We start from the raw sequence: 21,851 nt of genomic DNA, 5'->3' as shown, positions 1-21,851 counted from the left end.
CAGGGAGTCAGTCATACAGCAATATTTCCAGTGAAACACAGGTGAGTACATTTTCAGGTTTAACATTACATTAACTTTCACATGTCTACCTCTATCCTGTACCGACATTTCACTCACTATTTGTTAACTGAGTTGTCCCCTTCCATTTCAGTTTCACAAATGTGGTAACCTACGTGTCAACTGCTTGCATCCTTGAAGGGCTTGTGATGTGTGACATTGGTATGTTAGCCTTCCAATGGGTAACCATTATGTCACTGTAATTGATGTTACAAAATTACAAATCATAGATTGACTCCAGTTTTTTTAATGTTTCAAGGGTGTTTATTTAAGTGCTAAAACATGAAGGGGGGTTGTAAAATGGTGATGGGTGATGGTGGAGGAATGTCCATGGCAGAGTCCAGTCTACTAGTCTCACAGGTACATTGCACATCTGCCCATTGGAAGTGGAGCTGGGGCAGTTCCGATTTGGACAGGGTAACAAAGTGGGACAGTGGGGGGACAATCAGGGTGGTCTTATTTGGCTGGGGTCTTGCCATCTTGCTCTGTCCTGTTCCTGGATCTCAGGGCCCGCTTGCATGGTGGTTGTCCGTCTGCAGGGGATGGGGTGCTGGTGTGTTGGTCCTGTGGCGGGGCGTCCTGTCCACTAGCGCCGGCGGAGGTGGTGGGCAGTTCATCGTCGTGGCTAGTGTCAGGGGCCCCTTGGAGTGCCACGGCGTCCCTCAAGGTCTTTTGAATGTCCGTCAGCACCCCTACGATGGTGCCCAGGGCGGAGCCGATGGTCATGAGCTCCTCCCTGAACCCAAATACTGCTCCTCCTGCAGACGCAGGGTCTCCTGCAACTTGTCCAGGACCGTGGCCATCGTCTCCTGGGAGTGGTGGTATGCTCCCATGATGGAGGAGAGGGCTTTGTGGGGAGTTGGTTCCCTTGGCCTGTCCTCCCTCTGTCGCACAGCAGCCCTCCCAGTTCCCCTATGTTCCTGTGCCTCCGTCCCCTGGACCGTGTGTCCACTACCACTGCCCCCAGGTCCCTGTTGTTGTTGGGGTGGTGGGTTACCCTGGGTGCCCTGTAGTGGTGGACACACCGCTGATTGACCTGTCCTGGGTAGGGAGATTTGGGCCCGCTGGGTGGGTGCTGTGCTGGTGTTACCAGAGGGTGGAATTTCGGTGTTGGGCTGTGGATGGGCAAGGGGAACCGACTGTCCTGAGGCCCACGATGGTCCGGGCTGGTCATCAAGATCCAGTAGGGCAGAGCTGCTATCGTCACTGTGGGCCTCTTCTGGGGGTGGAGTGATGTTGTCTGGACCCTCTGGTGTGGTGACGTTCCTTCGGGTTCCTGCAGGGGTATAAGAACATGATTATTGCATGTGTGTGTGTGATGGTGTGCAATGGGTGGGTGTTTGTGAACCCCAGTGCAGGCATTCCTGTGTGGGGGCTTGTGTGCTGATGGTTGGGGGGGTGTTCTGGGTATGTGCAGTGGGCATGCTTTTGTGATGGGTGTCCATGCTTAGTTGTGTCATGCAGGTCTTGGGGTTGGGATGTGTAGTTTGTGTTATTAGTACATTAGTGAGGAGTTTGGGTGATAGGGGAGGGTGTGAGGGTGTGGGTGTGTGATAGCATGCAGGTAGGGTGGGGGATGTGATATTTAAGATTTGACTTACCAGTGTCTGTTCCTCCAACGACTCCTCCGAGGCCCTCAGGATGCAAGATGGTCAAGACTTGCTCCTCCCATGTTGTTAATTGTGGGGGAGGAGGTGGGGGTCCGCCGCCAGTCCGCTGTACCGCGATGTGGTGCCTGGAGACCGTGGAACGCACCTTCCCCCGTAGGTCGTTCCACCTCTTCCTGATGTCCTCCCTATTTCTTGGGTGCTGCCCACTGCGTTGACCCTGTCCACTATTCTTTGCCATAGCTCCATCTTCCTGGCTATTTATGTGTGCTGTACCTGTGAGCCAAATAGCTGTGGCTCTACCCGGATTATTTCCTCCACCATGACCCTGAGCTCCTCCTCGGAGAAGCGGGGGTGTCTTTGGCGTGCCATGGGGTGGTGTGGGTGATGTGTGGGGTGGTGTATGTGGTGATGAGTGTGGTGAGTGTAGTGGTATGTGGTGTTTTGTGCTTGGATGTTGTGTGGGTGATGGTGTTGTGTGCCTCTGTGTGATGGGGTTGTCAATTCTGTGCTCTCTCTCTCGCCTTCTCTCAGAATTTCAGGTTGTAGGGGTTTGTGGGTGATGTGGGTGTGTGTTTTATATTGTATTGGATGTGTGGGTGTGGTGTGTGTATGTGTATCAGGTGTGTGTATTTGTAATTGTCCAATGTGGCGGTGTTTTGTATATGTGTGTGTATTTTGAGCGCGGCGGTGTGTACCGCCAATGGAATACCGCGGTTGAAAGACCGCCGCGTGGATTCGTGGGTCGTAATGGCATGGGCGTGTTTCTGTTGGCGTGGAGGTGGAGGATTTGTTTCCGCATGTTTATCGCTGACCTTTGGTGTGGCGGGATTGTGTGGGGGTCTGAATTTCGGCGGATTCCGTGATGTGTGTCATAATAGCTGTGGCGGTCTACCGCCGCAGCGGCGGTGCATTGGCGGTCTTCTGCACGGCGGTAAGCGCCTTATACCGCCAATGTTGTAATGACTCCCAAAGTTTTGTAGGAATGCAAACTTGTGCAGAATTGCATACACCATACCACATTCTACGAGATCAAAGGCTTTCTCTGCATCGAGCATCACTATTGCTCCTAGAATTTTCTGATTAGAAAAACAATCTATTGCTTGCACCAAAAAGTTTGTATCACCCCTTCTGACTTAAGTGGGGAGCACCATAACCCAAACCTGACTGCCACATTTTCACACAAGCCTAGAATGGAAGAAGCAGGGGAAACATATGTCTCGATATCCCTCTTGGACCATAACAGAACAAAACATACCACCTGTTCCCGCTGGCTGGCCCAAACGATCCTGTATTGGAGTTGGCTTCTGTACCTTGTATGCGAAAGTCATCACTGGATCCCTGACCCACGGTGATTATCCATGACCATCCTGTTCTTGTGCCAATTACGTGGTCCCTCGAGTACACATAAAATGCTGGCATCTGCCCCTCCTGATTCCGGATGTTCCTTATACTCCCCACAAATGGATGAGGCAGATGATATGTATAGGTCTGCAACTCAAGAACTTCTTCATCAAATTTTGAATGAAATTAAAGCAGTGAAAATCTCACAAGAGGTGGCGAATAAAAAAAACAGAGCAACAGTTATCCTTAATTAATGACAACTTACAGCAACTCACTACATACCTTACGAAGGCCAAACAGCACTTATCAGACTTAAAAGATGGCAGCCCCTAGTTGGACACCTCAGTGGTTAAACTCCAGGTAGAGCTGATGAATCTACAGCTAGGAATTGATGATGCAGAAAATAGATCTCACCACACAAATCTTAGGTTTATGGGGGTACCGGAAGGACGTGAAAATGGGCAGACACCTGCTAACTTAATTGCAGACCTTATACTTAAGCATGTTCACCTGGAAGTAGCAGCTCAAACGTTGGACCTTACGATTATGCGGCCTCATAGAATACCGGCCGTTCAGCCACCCACTGCCTACTACCCGTAGATAATATTGGTAAATTATAGGGACTACCGTATTAAGGAAAAAATCCTCTCTAGAGCTATTAAAGCCAAACTTTTTCAAATGCCAGGTGATTACTCCTTCAAAATATTTTCTGATATGTCTGCTTTTTTAGCCCGATGTCGATGGTAATTGAAGGACTTAAGGATTTCCAGAATGCTGGTTCCCCTGCAGGCATTGTACAACAAGCATGACTCAAAGTTAATTTTAAAGGACAATCACATATTTTTAATTCAGTGGTGCATGCCAGAGACTTCCTGTGCACAATCAAGCAGCAGAATGGGGGGGGGTTAGACAGCAGCGGGGGTGACCATATCCTCTGGTAATTCAGTGCATAATACCCTACTATTGTTTTTTTTTTCTCAGTAAAATGCCCTTGGTGGCCCTAGGCGGTAATTAGTGCCATATCACACTATATTAGGGAAAGGGGTGGTGGGAGGTACTAAGAAGGGAGGTAGGGGGAAAGGAACAGGGTAGGAAGTGGGAGTGAGAGGTATGGCTCTCCTGGTTGGGAATGGGCCTGTGACAGGTTGGGCTCCAGGGTGGTCAGGGGGGCCAGGAGTAGGGTGGAGGATTCTGAAGGGTTGTTGGTGGAAGTGGGGCACAGGCGAGGAAGTGGTAGGAAGGGCTGAAGAATTAAAGAAAATATGTGACAGGGTTTTTTCAATGGCTTTTTCCTTAGGCAATATCTTGTAGCGATCTGAAGATCAAATCATGTGTTATTAATACCTTGAAAAATAGGTTGGAATGTCAGGGTATACTAGCATGGCTTAGACTGTAAACACAACAAAATATGTCAAGAACCTCAGTATCTCTATGGTCAAAAGTATTATAATAAAATGTGATCAACATTAAATTCAGAAGTTTCAATAAAGTTAGGAGTAAAATTTGAAACCAAGTGGAACAGGGTATTTCTTTTACTTTCAAAGAGGGCAGATTCAGTCACACCAATACCTCAAGCCTCCCCTCTTGACTGCCCAACTGTAGATGGAATTACTGGATTGCAATAAGCATGAAACCCATCAACTTCAAAGGGGTCAATCAGCCTGGTTTCTTGTAAACATATTACATGATAATTATTCACAGAGGTTAACCAATGAGGATTACCGAGCTCGGTATGCAAACCTGCTATGTTTCAAGAGATGAAAAAAACACCACCCCCATGGCAAGATCCTCCCTGGAGATTGGTGTTGGTAATCACATAATCTGGGTAAAAGACCCTTACAAAACCATATTTGACATCTGACATAGTTGGGACACAGCTTTCCCCAGTACCCCTAGCAAGCTTCAGTCGGTCTAGATCATTAACAGAATTTAGGACTGCAAAACGGTTCATTGTCTCAATGTTAAAACCTCTTGGAGTGACACTCCCCTGTGTGACTTATGGACAAACTTTGGGTGACCTGGCGTATTTGGCTTATAAAAGAACCACTGTGGAAGAGTCTGAATACAATTGGACAAGTGACTGAGGTAGTTCAGCAAAAGTCTGACGTCCCTTGGCTTTCTAAAGGTTACCACTACATAGCCCATATTTCTTTTTCCTGGGTGAGGACCTACCCACTTTACTCTCCTAACTTTGAGGATTTTTTTATACTGGTTGTCAACCCAACCAGACTTTTTCATCAACCAATGTACTACGCCTGCTTTCAAGTGCTGCTCATTTTTATTTTCCACTGCCAAGGAATGGACATTTCTTAAACTTGAAATCAATACATCAGGAGAACAGGCTGTTGGTAAAAGGCCGTGAACATTATGGTCAATATCACGTGAACCCTCCCTATCTGGCTTAGTAGGCGGAGGGTGGGATGTGGGAATATAATTCAGTTTATTTGTGTATTGGAAAATCATCTTTTGTGACTTTCCTAATAATAGATGATATTGGCAGAGCCGTAATGACTCTTTATGTCTCACTAAACAAGGGTTTATAGGGTTGTTAGTAGAGGTATTGAAATGATGACAACAATTTGTCAGATTTTGAGTTTGAGTTTGTCCTCAATTTTGTCCAGGTGGCCTTGTATATCCGAGCAAAAGTTCTGCAACGTAGTATCCAACTTCTTTAGAAAGAAGGTACAATGATCATGGAGAGGGGCATAACAAGCAGATGAACCTGATTGATTTGAGGGGCCCACTCCACCCATTACTGACGGTAATAAACCCTCATTACTTGATTTGTGAATAGTGCCTCCCCTCCTCTAGGAACCTGCCAGATTTTTGGGACGTTTTAACATAAACCTCCACTCTTTTCTGCTTTGGGGGGGGGAGGGAGGGCGACAATTGATATTAAAAAATCTTCTCGTCTCCCCAACTGCACAATGGTTCAAGCTATAAGATTAGAAGCTAACCGGATACCATAGGTTTATAGAGCAAATAACCTTGGTATCTGCTTTTGCTACAAAAAAATAAATGCCCCAACTCCAAAGGTGTCAAGCTATAGTATAAATGAAATAATCGCCAGATATTCAAGGTGGGTTTATGCGTTAAGGAACCGTCTAGTTTGGATTGCTGATGATTTTAAATTGGACAATTTTAACATAGAGGAACCGCTGCTTCCATCAAAAAAGGCTCTAAGCTGCAGAGTCTCTATCTGTCCAAGAAGAAATCTACTGTGCATTTGAGAGCCTTTTGATATAATTTAACCTTCATTTAGCTGCCATACCTTGAAGAAATTCCCCAATCCTGCAATGTGTAATGTTTTAATAAAATCTATACTATGGATACATCCACTTTATGCCCAATGTGACAGATTGAAGCAACGCCTAGATAAGGAGGGGAAATACTGTTTTGGCTTAGGGTGTAATGTTTCTTTGTACACATTTTGGGTGATTGTCTTCATTTCGTAACAAAAAGGCGTCCGCTATTAAAACCAGTGGCAATTAAAAATGGGATTAGGCGTCAGAAAGATTTAATTTAATAAGGTTTCTATGCTATGCAATTTTAGATGTGACTTGCACAAAGGGTAGATATTTAATGATCTTAATTGATATGGAAGTTTTTACTTGATTTTAAAGGTAAACTCTTCTTTTATCCTTGTTCGTGTAATAATGTATAGGAATTCATGTGTTAATGTTTTAAAGACCATTGTGTAAATAAACATATATTTTTTACTTCGTTTCTTTTATGTTTTAGTGGTTTGTATTTAATTACTGTATATGGGCTTGCTTTATGTTGCATGTACATTACCCCATTGACTTTGGTAAGGGCTCTTGAATTGTTTTGAAATAAAATCATGTTACGAAGCATTGATGAAATATTTAAAAAGAAATCAGTGCGCAAAGGTGCAGAAATCTACAGAGGAGTTCAACGCATATCCCCTCTCCCTTGGTATAAAAATGTCTTAGTGGTAGATGCTGCATTTACGCAACCTGAGGGCGTAGCTTCCAGAAGTATGAAAGTTAGAAAGAGGTATGGAAGACTGGCCTTCTGAGATAGTAGCAAGTAACCTTCAGGTAAAACAAAGATTTTTGCAACGGGTTCATTCAGCTACTGAAGAGACAGCACTGTGCATGCCGCTGCTTGCATTGTCAAAAGTTTCCTCCAAAGGTTCTTGACTGTGGGGAAGTGTAGCAACTTGCCTCTGGATTGTCCCGTTTTACTCTCTGGCTGTGATCCAGTTTTCTTGGTTTATCTATGTTGTTGCTGCTCTGCCTAGCTACCAAAGGCAAATTTAAACCCTCAGGACAATTCACTTATCTCGTTACAAGAGCCGACGGTAAAAACCGGCGTATTAAAACAAAGGTAAAATGCTGTTACCCCACGGTAATAGGCAGTTTTCTGGGCTGCATTATGTGATTGCTCATGGGCTTCGTGGATGGTATCGCATTGTATTTCCCGTGCTGCACTGAACTTCCAATGAAACAGTTCATTTCTTACATTATATTTCTCCATCTAGGTTGTTCTTAAAATTTCAATGTTTAATCCTGGAACTTTCAATTCTTTGTGCCTCTCTGACGCAACATCCGCTTTTGTGTAACATGTCGTGAGACGCAGATGTTAGTAAATATGGCCACGTCACATAGTACAGGACGTGGCAACTTAAACAGGCTATTCCTGTTTGACCCATTTGTTCCACTCTGATGCTAAAAAGCTATAACAACATGGTTATTTTTTTGCCAAAATGTAATGGTCCTGTTTGCAAGAGGAACAGCTGATTTTCTTTATTACAAATTTAATGTGTTCGTTTTTTGGCTCAAACGGAGTTCTGTGAAGGTTTTGGACTTGCGTTAACAGCGTCCTTGTTGCCAGCAAGAAAAGGCCTGCCTGCCGAGCCAGTGGGGCCTTTGTTACGACACTGTGCTGAGCGCTGCACGCATTTCAAAGTTTGTCTTTCTAGAAGTACTCTCCTGTCTGCTCCTGCCTATGCGGCTCAGTGGTTGTCACGTATCTAACTTTTCTGACATAAGAAGGTGTGTGGTAACGTGATTACCCTAAAACTGCACACTTAACGTGTGTGCGCACGTGCCTTCATGTAGCGTTCCAATCGTCCCCTAATGTTCGTCCTAGATGGGTATGGACGGGGCCGGTTTAAAGCCTGTGGAGGCCCCTGGGGCAGTCGAAATTTCGGAGGGCCCTCGCAAATTATCTCCTAATACGTTTTTAATTTTATCAGCCAACAATTTCAATAACTCGATTTTATTACACAAAACAAAACATTACACGTACGTAATTTGCACCAATTTTGTTTACAAATTGACAGCTGATAGGAGATGAGTTTTAAGAAACAAACTGTTATGCGAATCTGATATCTATGGTGTATGTACTTTAAGTTGTTAATTGGTACATTACATCCATACAGTATTTTCTCTAGAGTCTTTAAGGTTTTCGTTTCTGTGAGTTGAATAGTAAGTTTCTTTCCAGATCAAATCAACATTATTTTGATCCGTTGTCGCCGGCCCCTAAAAGAAGTGGGCCTACTTCGCCTATTTGGTAATGCGACACTGGGTATAGGTAAAATCAGAGTTGTGCATCTCCACAACCTCAACAGGAGCGTAACAGAGGCCACCCCACACCCCTCGCTACAAGGGGGGGGGGGGGGCTGAGAGGGTGCATAGGAAAAGAGTCTCCTCTCATAGGAGGGAACTCCATACAGCCTAAGGTTTTGGAATATTCTGGAGATATTGGAGTCTCACATTCTCCATGGGGCCCTCCACATTGCCTTATGCCACCAAAGGTGACTGAATACATGTTTAGATGACAAGAGGTTCTGGAAACATCCTAATCTGTTATGGATTCGTGAAATGTGCAGTATTGCTAGAGCACTATTAAAGAATGAAAAGTACACTAAGAAAGTCACAGACACGTAAATACGACAGTCGGTGCCTTTCTTCCCTTAAGGCAAACCCGGCTGTGTACTCTTGCCTCACTTTCCACGGAAATGAACTTGCCATGCCGCCTGCCGTGCAACTAAAAAGGCTCATCATTTCATAAGTAGTGCTGGCGGACACCATCTGGTTAGAATAACCCCGGGCGTGCAAGAGTGGTATGCTATAAACATTTCATAAATGGGAAGAATTTCCTTTTATCTTACTTGGCCTTTTCTGAGTCATGTGTCTTCCACGGGGCAACTTAATATTAATACTGATTGCAAACCACAAAGGCAAACTAATTCAAACGTTGTAGCTACTGAAAGAAACAGTACACCATGTGCACCTAGTCCTCCTTCGTGACAATCAAACATGTTAATTTGGCATCTCTGTTTATTTTGACATGGCACCATTTATGTGCGTGCTCACTTGATAGCGCTGTGGCTTTTCATTGTCCTTTGCAGGCAATACATGTTTGCGTTAGATGCTCTGCTCTGTGAAACATATAAACTGGAGTGTCTAGAGAATAATTATTTGAATGATGCATTTATAGTGTATGGCACCTTATCTGATTGCACGATGTAATATTCATTCCATTACATATTTTGCCAGAAAAATGCTTACATTTATCCCTTATTAACTCTAACATACATTTGAATCATTAGCATAATGTGACATATATTACCATATAGTAACTTCTGTGACATTGCCACATTTCTAACCTTTTCCCCCAACCTCCCAAATCTTACCTTACCATACTTACCATAGTATTGCTTTGGGATGTGTTAAAGCAAAATGGGATCCCCAAAGATTTGCTTTTAATTTTGCAGGAACTCCATAGGGATAATTGGGCCCAAGTTGAATTGGACAGTGAAGTATCGCTCTCAAAGGAAATAAAAATAAGAAATGGCCTGAGGCAAGGGTGCGTGTTGGCTCCAACACTGTTTTCCTTGTTTCTAGCTGATCTCCCTAAGGTTTTAAGCCAACAAACTGCATTTAGCCCTAAAATGAAGGGTAACACACATTAGTTCTCTCTTGTATTTAGATGACATAGTGATTTTTAATCTGACATGAATTGGGCTTCAAAGAAATTAGATGTTTTGGGGGATTACTGCAAACGGAAAAAAAAACGTAAAAATAAATATGGAAAAAACTAAAGTGCTCCAGATAGGGAGGCAAAGGGGAAGCATGAGATGAGTAATCAACAAGGTTAAAATAGAGAGAGTTTATAAATATAAATACCTAGTTCTCTCATAATTTAGGGTGGAAGGATCATCTGGCTGCGACACAAGTCAAATCACTCGTCGGTGAGGGGATTAAAGAAATTCGACAATCGCTATGAGGGCCTTTGTGCCCCTCAGTGTTGAAGGCCTACCAAGCCATGATAAGGCTCCATTTTCAGTATGGTGCCGAGGTGGTCAGTATTGGGGGTAAAAAGAGTTGGGACCTTGAGGAAGGAAGGTGCCTAATAAAGTTACTCTCCCTCCCCACCTCCTCTATGTTGGAGGCAGTTAGAGTGGAAACGGGCTTACAAGGGTGGACACATCTAGCACACGTAGAGGTAATACATTTGGTCAAGAATAGACCATGCAGAACCCCCTAAATTCTCCCTGTTATGCAAAATCAGATATTGCATAGCGAAGTGCATTGAGCCCGTGGAGTTAGAGCAAGGATTGAAACATGTGCCAGAGAACAAAAAATAAATGTTGTAGAGAGCATTTACCAATTAGGGGTGAGTAAGACAGAGCTGAAAAAAATTATACAACAAGTTTCAAGGGATGTGGATCCCACTCATTTAGGGAAAAAGCAAACAGTCTCCCACTTATTAAGGTCATGAACAAATGGTGAGACATTTCCCTATTTAGAGAGTCTGCCGAATATTAATATGCACCACAGCCTGGTTAGATTTAGATGTGATTAATTCAAGTTTTGATATCAGGGAATCGCGGTATCCTACTAAGCGGAGGGAAAATCTGTCAATGTGGCCTCAGCGTAAAAGGGAATTCAACGCATGTCCTTGTGGATTGTCAGTGGTTTTTAGCCCAGTAGGATACATTTTTAAAGCCCATCTTTTTAAAATATGGTATTAGGGATAGGGGACCAGCTGTTAAATTATTGGCTGAAATTAGATATTTTGATGTGATGTGTGCTTTGGGGCGATTTTTAATTTCTGTTGATAACCAACTGCAGTCAAATGACAATAAACTAATCAGTTAGCCCTCTTTTTAAGGAACAGAGATGTTTTAGAATATATAGATCTTATATTTGTATGTACCAGATTTTATTGTTTTAAACCCATGTTCATTTCAATTATTTATACTGGATTTGTGAGCAATACCTTACCATTGTGTATCACTATCCACACATCCCTCCCTTTTTGCTGTATCAATTAAGCAGTGCCCAAGTACATGAAATCTGAAAGTCAAGGCTAATGACACCTGAAATGCATTACCTTACATCTCTAAAAGGGCAACTCAACAGCTGTGACTGAGTAACCCGTCCGCCAAGTTCTAAATCAGGCTCTCAGTTCACATAAGAGTTATATGTTGGATAAACAATGATAGAAACACAACATAAGGAAAATACTCTTAGGGATTGCAAGATGAAGGTAAAATGAAATATAAACTGGGACTGTTTCGCTGTTATCGATTATATCAAAAGTTTTTGCACAGTCGTTGTTGGGAAATCAAACATTGTTTTTGCACATAAAGGACATGAATTCATGACTCTGAAGGGAACCATTTTAAAGCCAGTTTTAATTACTACAGCATTTGAAAACTGGGAGGAACAGACCCACTTAATGCCATTCAGGCGGCACACTTATGCTGCATGAGTGAAAGGCAGAGACGCAAACAGATCCATGCCTGAAATACATCTTTGTAGATCACTCTACCATCCCAATCCAGTCTTAGTGATGGAGACTCCACTGAAAGTTCGAGCAAGATGCCTTGCTCTGGCTCACCCTGAGTTCCTCTTGGACCCTCAAGCTAAAAAAAGAGATGAGTTTTCATACGGCTTCTACCTGCCCCCATGTTCTAGCTTCAAATGCAAAGAATAATTCACAAAGGAGAGACCTTTGAGGTTAAACAGGCAAGAGAAAGAAACACCAATCTAGCAGCTGAATTGCACAATGAGAAACCAGAAAATCTGGGATCAATCCCAGCTTCCCTACTTGAACAAATTGTGTCATACTAGGCTGATATTCTATTTCACTCATCCTCTTTTTTCTTCATTATTACATACATGAGTACATTCAAATGTGTGAGTTTAGGAATTACATGGTACAAAACCAGACCATAATGCTGCTCCATCTGTAATAAGAATCTAAGCCACATATAGGGTAAACATGAAAACTGACTTGCCTCGAAGTTCCGTAGTGGCATTGTCAGGATAGGAGAAGGCATGAATATGTCTAACCTCATATTTCAAGACAGTTGGACTTGGCCCTCTCTGCAGGGTCTCCCCAAAACCTTTTGCCTTCACTATTTTTTTGAATTTTTTATCATTGGCCTTAGGACTCTCTGCACTTTACTAGTGCTAACACGCTTGTACTCATTCACCATAACATGATAAAATTGGGTGACACTTCATTGGCATATTTCATTTACATACAAGTCCCTAGTAAAGTGATATACTAATTACCAAGGGCCTGTAAATTAAATGCAACCAGTGGGCCTGCAGCATTCATTATGCCATCCTCTTAAGCAGCCCCTTAAAACATGTCCCAGATCTACCACTGCAGTCTGGATGCAGTCTTAAACTGCCAATTCAACTTGGCAAAATAACCCCCTTGCAAAGCCTTAAACTCCCCTTTTATTACATATAAGTCACCACTAACGTAGATGCTAGGTAGCCCAAAGGGCAGAGTCCATTGTAATTAGTAGGTTGGACATGTACTTTTAAGTTTGACATGTCATGGTAGTGGAAAAAGTCTTAGATTTGTGTTACACTACTGTCAGACCAACCTCCTCCATAGGATAACAAAAATTGCAAATGTTTGATTAAAAAGAGTTCATGTTTGGTGTCTGAGAAATTGTAATTTAAAATCATCTTTATTGGTAAATTTGGATTTTAAGTTACAATTTTGAAAATTTCACTTTTAGAAAGTTGGCATTTTTTCTGTCCTATTTGGTGGTGCCTGCAGCATGTTCCTGGGTCACATATGTTGGAGCAAGGGTCTCAGTTATCAGTTTATGAGAAGAATTTACCATTCGTCAGAGATAAATCCCCAATGTTACTGCTTACAGGTCAATGGATCTTTGATGTTGGCAGAGATTAACCAGAAGCTGTACATCAAATTAAATTATCACAATCTCTATTTTATTTCAGTCAATAATGAAAGTTGATGTGAGTTTTAAGGGTTTTATTAATCAAATATTGAAGTATTTCATCTTTATTGGAACCATCAACATAAGTTCATCAATCTCAGTCATTAGTTTTGTCAATAATCCAAGTAAGTAATCAGTAGGTCATAATTAATGCATTAGGCGTGTTCCGTTAAGGAAATAATCCGTATTTTAATAATGAGGATGAAAAGGTGTCAGTTAGAACCCATAAAGAGTTCCAGGTAGAATGAGATCAATAAGCATAAAGCTTTAGCGTCGGAATATCATCTCAGTAATTCAACAATCAACCAAAGAAGAAAGTCCCATAAAGAGAGGTTCAGGAAACTGAGTCTCAGCATGAGCAGTGTGCTCTGTGCATGAACAGGCAAGTGAATGATGAATGAGGTAAATGGTAACATACTCAAAGCACACGCTCTGTTATAGACAGTACAATCTAAAGCTTTTTCAACATTTCTTCAGTCAGTTTATTAGCTTTACATGGTCTCACGGGAACAGGATCGCTCTTCGTCTTCTCACCAGGAACACAATAGTCTACAGAGAGCAATGTTGAATTAAACCTTTCTTATCAAATACAAAGTCAATTTTCTTAGACTTTCACACCATTCATTTTCTTTGGAAAAGCTGCATTTCCATGTGTGAACTTCTTCATTATTTCATTAAATGACAAATCTCTATTCGTTAATTAACAGTGATCTTTGTGCATATAGAAACATTTGCAGAGGTAAATGAAAACATTTTCTGCAACTATTATAATGGAATACATGTCCATACGAAGGTCAGAAAATAATAATTTTATATGTGGTCAACATTCTTTAGCAACACAAAAGGATGATGGACGGAGTGCTGAATCTTCTCAAACAATCCCTACAGTCACAGATTTGGGTTTAATCCATCGTTCTTTTGCTCACCATGCCACCCCAGTTTGGACCCAGTCAATATGCAAATCAGTCTTGACCCTGTTCCCCATGGAAACAGTCCAGCCCGAACTGCCAGGCCAGGTCCTCCCTGGACCAAAAACAAGCATCCTGGGACCGGTTTAAGGGTTTCACCCTTCATCAGCCAGGCTAGCTTCAATCCAGTGGAACTCCTTATTAAAGAGTTTTGCAAAACATTTGCCTTCCATGTCAAAGAGGGCAATGAGCCTGAAATTAGCTGGATCATCACATGCCCCTTTTTGGTGAATTGGTCTGAGTATAGCACCTCTCCAAGCGTCTAGCACTACATTCCCCCATATGCAGTTTCAGATGAGCGGGCCTAGCAGAGCAGCCCAATTATCAAGGGCAGATTTGAACATTGTCATTGGCAACCCATTTGGGCCTGGAGCTCCAGTCGCTGGAAATGAGAACAGTGCACATCTAATCGGGTCGAGACACAAAACTAATTCACCCCACTGTAGCAGATCTTCATAATGATGATGATCCACACAATCTTCCACTAGCACTTCCATGTTGTTGCGTTTCTCCACGGTGTTACAGAGCTTAGAGATGTAGGCCGTCCACTTAGCGGCCAAAATAGCAGGCCGCACTATAAAAGTGTTTTCACTCGATCTTTTCTTGACTAGGTTCCATACTTCTCAGGGTTTTTTGTATTCAAGGCCTCATAAAGTTCTGGCCATGTAATTTCTTCCTTATGCTCTGTGATCTCCCAGACTTTAGATCTATAAGCCTTCCTTGCTTTCTAGATTTGACCCACTAGCAGTGGGGTGCTTCTAATTTCTGCATTATTCTTCAAAGGTGATTAAGTTCTTGATTGAGAAATCTCAGCTCCGGATTACGAGATCCCACATGTATCTGCCGACTTTCTAGGTTTTTGCCATTATTAATAATAAAACGTCTATCAGTAAACTGTTTAAGAACGTCCGGCCAATCCACAGGCAATGGAAAAAATTCCTAGACTGCTACTGTAGGAGTGCTCTCAACACCTCCGCAGTACCAGGAGAGGGGTCGGTTATCCACTTTATTCTAATCGGCTCATTAGTGCTCTCTTCCATGCCAGCTGTTGAAGCTTAGGAATATTCCTGTGAAGGGAACAGTTTAGCCTTGCGTGATCACTCGTTAATGTATGAGAAACCTGGAAGTTGCTAAGTCATGCAAAGTGGTGAGTCGAAATCCAAATATAATCTATTGATGGGACACTGGAGCCCATCATATAAGAACAGGTGGCTGGTTGGTCCAAGGCATTTGGAGTGAGAGCAAATTTCTGGCCAGCCTTATTCTTCCTTGGGAGACCCAGAACATTCTCCGTTATACCCCACACATTGTCCTCCTCTTGTTGCCAAGGGGGGGTTCTGATGTTTCCAGCAGGAACATATTAAAGTCACCGCCAAAATGCACATTTCCGCAAGATACTGATGTTATAACTCTTTGATTAATTTTAAAATTTCTCCAGAAACTAAATTTCTTTTTAGGCTGTTTGGGATTTTTATAGATGTTTCCAATAATAAGGGCCGGGATCTCTTTTCTGTTACTTGAGGCTATTGCATGTATCGTAACAAAAATAAAAGCCCCCCTGCCACTTGGGAGAACACTGATTTCGCGCTCCAAAGCTTTATGGACTAAAATAGAAACTCCTCCTGATGGATGTCCCCCTTTGGTCAATGGCTCGGCAACAGATAAAAATTCCTCATGATCCTGCCACATCATCGAAAACAACTGCCAAGTTTCCTGTAGGCAGAATATATTCTTTTTACAGATTTCTTTCATTGTGTCAATATCATTCAGGAGGGAATTCAAACCATGAATGATCCACAAAAACATTTGTAAATCACGGCTCAATTTTTGTGTATTTCTGTGGTTAAAATCAGAATTCTCTGGCATCACTCTTTGCATTCAATGGGAGCTCCCCACCAGCCAACACCGTCTTTTATTACCTACTTGTTCCATTAAAATTCTAATCTGCTCTACTGAAAATCGAGGGTTTTGTGGCTCCTGGAGCCGCAAAGAATGGAACTGCGCTGTGTCTGAAATTTTTTTGCCAGTGGAACTTTGGTTTAGATAGTTTGCTTACATTAATTCCCCATTCTGTGACTCCACCCGCCTGGCTACCTCCTTATACCTAAATTGAACATTTGTGTCCTTGATAGGGTTATCCTTCTTGTCAGGGATGAACATAATGTAAATCAGGTCATTAGATTCTAAGGACCTGAGCTCAGGTAACACCAACAGTAATTTAAGTAAATTACTCCTGTTTAAGATGTCTTCCTGTCCATGTAAAATATGTTTGGGGTGAAATTTAAGAATTTCCTCCAGATTCTCGGGTTTGTGCTGATGGAGGACTGTTGCAGGTGAGACTGTTGCATGGTGTACGAGAGGGATTCCAAACATGGGCATCAATTCCACAGTATTTGAAGGAAGCACAGCAGTTGTTGTATGCGAGGAAATGTGCATGCGTGGAATAGCATTCCAGGGGACTGTGTCAAACCTGGCCACCTACACATGGGCCGGCCCATATTCCATCGTTTTAAAAGGATTCACAGTTTCATTGGATTTGTAATCATTGGATAAGGCTAAATAGCACACAGGTGGATAGGAGTTTGCCAAAGCACCGCTATGTTGCAGATTTTGCTTCCCACTATTCAGATGGGATGTATGCTTATGATGGACCACTGGGGGCATATTGATGCTTCCCTGAGTAGTTTGTGGTGTAGAAATCCCTTCATCCTTTAGACATAGAAATATAGAAATGAGTGTAAAATCTAAATATTAGGTTCCGTTTGAACCATCAGCTGCCTGCCCTCTTGCATGAGCCCTGTTCCATTGCTTGAACCCAGGACTACCAGAGTGACTCCAAGGGCTGGTTGGCTGCCCTCCTGATCAGAGACTCAGGGAGACACAAAGGCTCCAACCATCCTGAACCCACACTTTGATCCAGCCTAAGTGAGCTCCAACCCTCCAAGTGGCACCTCACAGCCCTGGACACTTTTTAGTGGTACTAAAAGTGTCCAGGTGGCCAAAATCCAAAACTTGGTACTTAAAATGTTTTTGGCTAAAACTGCCCAGAGAACTGAGAGGAGATCGGGATCAATCTGCTGGTCCATCTGGCAAAGTTGCATTGCCGGTCGACCTGACTTCATGGCAACTCCTGCTACATCTACTCCACAGCAGCAAATCCCTCTCAGAAAATTTTTCTTGAAATTTCTTCTAGGTCCAAAAATAAACGCTGACCGGACCCAACCTACTTCTTGTATCCAACCTGTGCTCCATTGCTGTCGGACATATTTTTTTAGTTTAACCCAGCCTTGTGCAACTAGATGTCCGTGGTTGGTGCTTTGATCTTCTAGGTGCTAGTTTTTACCTTAAACTTTAAATATTCATAGTTTTGGGTCTACTGATTAGATGTTTGCCATTTTGGTGTCAAATAATTCATTACAATTTACTCTATTTGTCTAAATTGGTGTGGAATTATTCCTGTGTTGTGTTTTTACTTTATTACTGTTTGTGTGCTGCATAAAACTTTACACATTGCCTCTACGTTAAGCCTGTCGACTTTGTGCCCAGCTACCAGAAGGTTAAGCACAAGTTAATTTTGTGACTTTATTGGTATATCATGGCAGGTATTGTGACTATTGCTTGAGGAGGGTTAACACTTCACTCAATGAACATCCTATTTTCTCACAGAAACTATTACCTTTAATAAATGGTTCTCAATGTAATCTGAACTACTAAGGTGAAACAGTTCCATATGTTAAAGAAACACACTTTATTACATTTTGAAGTGACTTTATCATATTTTAATATGATGCTGGTTGCAATAGTAACATGCCAAATATTTTTGTGGTTGGCTTGTGCACGGGTTGTTTAGAGTTAAGCCAGACACTTGTCTTGGTTCTGGTTCTGCTCTCCTTTTAATTTGCTGGCTCACCCACCCCTATCCAGTCTGCAGGAACAGTGACTTAATGTCAGTGTTGTTGCACATGGTCAGTCTGACTGCACTGCCAGACCATGACCCGACTGACAAATTATTAGGGAACTGCCCCATCCTATATACCCCCCTCCCGCATTGCTACCCCCAGAAACTATGTCCCTGCTACAGGCACTATATTCTTGTCCCAAACTTTATATGAAAAAATGCATCAGGTTCTTAACAGTCACTATAAAAATCATTAGTGCAATCCATGTCAGCAATGCATCCCAGTTTACATTTCATATGCTTTACTTAAGCTTTCATTTCTTATCAGTATTTGCATTTTCTAGGACCTGTATTTCTGTAGCTGTTTTATGCTACTTATGAGTCTTGTATTCTTTTATATAATAAATTGGGTGAGACAGGTTAAAATGGTATGCAAAGTATAAAAAACCGCTATAATAGAACAGACCTACCTGTAACACATTGATTTTGGCATATGCCCTACAACTAAAAATTATTTCCTTAAGATGCAATATCTTTTATCCTACCAATCCCACCTTTACACCTCCCTGAAACATACTAGTAAGACATCTAAACCTTTCTAGCTTTGTCCTGATCCTTCCTCAAGTGTCTTCACTTCTGCCTTCTTTTTGCCTCCCCTGTACTGGTTGCCTCTGTCACACATCTCCTGTTTAAACCCAAATCAGTGCATGACTAGATCCCTCTCACCCTCACAGAGCTGGAATTGTTCAAACAGCAATGACCCCTGCCATTACTAAGTACCTGTAGTCCTGACTTTCATCCTGTCTGCCAAAAATGCATAACCTGTTGTACCAACTGCAAGCAAAGCAAAACAGAAAATCCCTCAAGGTCCTGTCCTATCAAATAGGACAAGTGCGCCCACCACAGATAAAAGTACTACATTTTCCACCACATAAAGGCCCTCATTCCGACATTGGCCGGCGGCGGTCGCCGCCGGCCTGTCGGGGGCCGCCAGAATACCGTTCCGCGGTCGAAAGACCGCGGCGGTGATTCTGACTTTCCCGCTGGGCTGGCGGGCGGCCGCCTTCAGGCCGCCCGCCAGCCCAGCGGGAAAGAGGCTTCCACGATGAAGCCGGCTCGGAATCGAGCCGGCGGAGTGGAAGCTGTGCGACGGGTGCAGTTGCACCCGTCGCGTATTTCACTGTCTGCGAAGCAGACAGTGAAATACATTTAGGGGCCCTCTTACGGGGGCCCCTGCAGTGCCCATGCCAGTGGCATGGGCACTGCAGGGGCCCCCAGGGGCCCCGCGACCCCCCCCTACCGCCATCCGGTTCCCGGCGGGAGAACCGCTGGGAACTGGATGGCGGTAGGGGGGGTCGGAATCCCCTCGGCTTGGAGGATTCCTATGGGCGGCGGTACACTGGCGGGAGACCGCCAGTGTTGCCGGTCCGACCGATTGGAGCACCGCCGGCCTGTCGGCAGTGCTCCCGCGGTCCTCCACCCTGGCGGTTTGAAACCGCCAGGGTCGGAATGAGGGCCAAAATGTGTAAGCCTTCTTAAGTGCAAAAGTGCCCCCCAATACTGTACGAGAGGCCAGGTGTGCAAAACAGTTTTATAGTAGCGAAATGCTCGAATTTGCGGGTTGTGACCTCATAATACCTTTTTACAATGTACTTACTCCATTTGTTTTTCAAAGCAGTCCTCTTTCCGTCAAGGAAATCAGGCTACATTTTTAAAACAAAATGCTTAGTTTATTGAAAATCAGTCACAGATTAAGTGGACTCCTGACCTTTGCATGCCACCCTCCATGTGATTATGGTCAATTGGATTGAGTGGCCATTAGGTCAGATTACAACTCAATGTGATTCTGTTTCTTAAGAAATGACCTCATGGTACACAGGCCAGTTCATAAAAATATTTACTAATTGCAAAAATACTAGTAGCCAACTGCAACCCATATTTAGTGATAGTACAACTGACCCCAAAATCCCTCGGTAAAAACAAAAAAAAAGAAAACAAAAGAAGGAAGATGGGAGTGATTTTCAAAAACCTCTCTGTTTCCTCCAGTTGTATTGAAGGATAGAAAGACAGCCTAGAAGTTCACAACCTTCTAGATCCTCTGCTGATCACACCCACAAGTTCCTTTGGTCAATCACTGATCCCCCTGGTTTCAATAAATTTCACCATCAACCAAAACACCCAGAGAGAGATCTCAGCCTTGACCTCAGCTTCTCCCAGATCCGCACTGTGAACAGAGTCACTTCCAGGTGTCTAGATTGAGTTCAGGTTCAGGGCTGGATGTTAATGACAGGCTATGATTTAGAGCTGGGGAGCTGAGGCTGAATACTGTGTCTGTATCATGATCATAAAAAGATCAGATAATGCATTCACACATAAGCAAGAAGCAGACAGGAAGAAAGATTTTGTCATACAAACTGTCACAGGGATGAAAATACAGAAATGGCAGTGTGCTGGCATCTAGAGCTATTACTAATTTCTTGGACCCAATTAATCTTTTTAAGTTCAGAGGGGTGAAGGGAAACATTAAACCATTCCACATAAAATTACAGTGCAACCCCTTTGGGCACACATTGAGTCTCGGAGACAAACTGAAAGTTCAAAAGATTTATAACAAACTCAAAGCCAAACTTATATAAATGAGTCTCAAAAACATGCCACACAAGTACAGAATTACCAAAGATGAATTAAAGCGTCAAACAAAATTGAAATGCCCTAACATCAAACAAGCCAAGACTTTGGTAGCAACAACACAGAAAATAAGGAATAAGACTTGGTGCTCAGAGTTCAATCTTTGGTTCTCCTGCCTAACCATTGAACTTAAACCTACCTAACTACTCTAATAAGCTACAGGAAAACCTAAAATGGTCTAATTTATAATATTAGAAATAAAACAAAGTGTAGGCACCACAGAAACCTATGTTTATGTTTCAGCAAGAGAGATGTGTGTAGCATAAAGCCACATCAGCCAAGCAATAAGGAAAAAGAGGTCTGTACCTCTTTAAGTTTCTAAAGGTCCTCTCTAATCAAAGACAAAAAGGGTCTGAACCTCTAACTAGCTAAAATACTCTTATCCCCTCAACTTCATATGGTTGACGTCACCACTCATAACTTTCCAATGTCCGTGCAAAGTCGTGAATGGTATCATTTAATTAGGCTTTCATCTCTTATTGCAGCCATCGGGGTAACCTTAGATTTGTTCTCGTCTTCAGGAATCCAGAGGGGAGATCTCCTGCACAACTCCTTGTTAACATTCCCGTCCTGGGCAACCTGTTTCCTCATACCCTGCCTATCTATAACTAACAATAAGCTTTTCATTAAAAGAAGTCTTTTTGATGCACCTGCAAGCAAAGATATACAAAGCAAAAGCAAACTTTCAAGTTGGAGATTAAACGCAAAGAGAACATTCTCAGGCTCATCAGTTAGCATAACCCTTAATGCAAATTCAGATACATGATTATAGATGAGTTCCACTTAAACAATATAAATGAGGAATAACTATGAAAATGTCAATTAACTAGAATTCAAAATATTCACATATAGTATAATATTGCATACATGTGATTTGCATACAATCATTCTATGTCTCTACTTATAAATACATTTCAGGTCACAACTTTCATATTCTTCGTTTACATGAATACATTTAAACACACATTCTATATGTTGTTGAATGCATTTTATTTCCCTCTGGTGGAATGCTTAATGGCACAGCCAAGTTATGCTCTCTCAGCAGA

General features: G+C 42.6%; 1 protein-coding gene across 1 annotated transcript in view; it reads left to right on the top strand.

Moving 5' to 3' along the window:
- ADAMTS2 (ADAM metallopeptidase with thrombospondin type 1 motif 2) overlaps positions 1-21,851 on the top strand; it is a 1,546,369-nt gene that overhangs the window by 101,953 nt on the left and 1,422,565 nt on the right. The gene's annotated exons all lie outside the window — the stretch shown is intronic.

This window comes from Pleurodeles waltl, chromosome 7 (genome assembly GCF_031143425.1).
Source record: "Pleurodeles waltl isolate 20211129_DDA chromosome 7, aPleWal1.hap1.20221129, whole genome shotgun sequence".
NCBI classification, from domain to species: domain Eukaryota; kingdom Metazoa; phylum Chordata; class Amphibia; order Caudata; family Salamandridae; genus Pleurodeles; species Pleurodeles waltl.
Note: the sequence above shows the minus strand (reverse complement) of the source record. Positions and strands in the feature narration are given on the sequence as shown.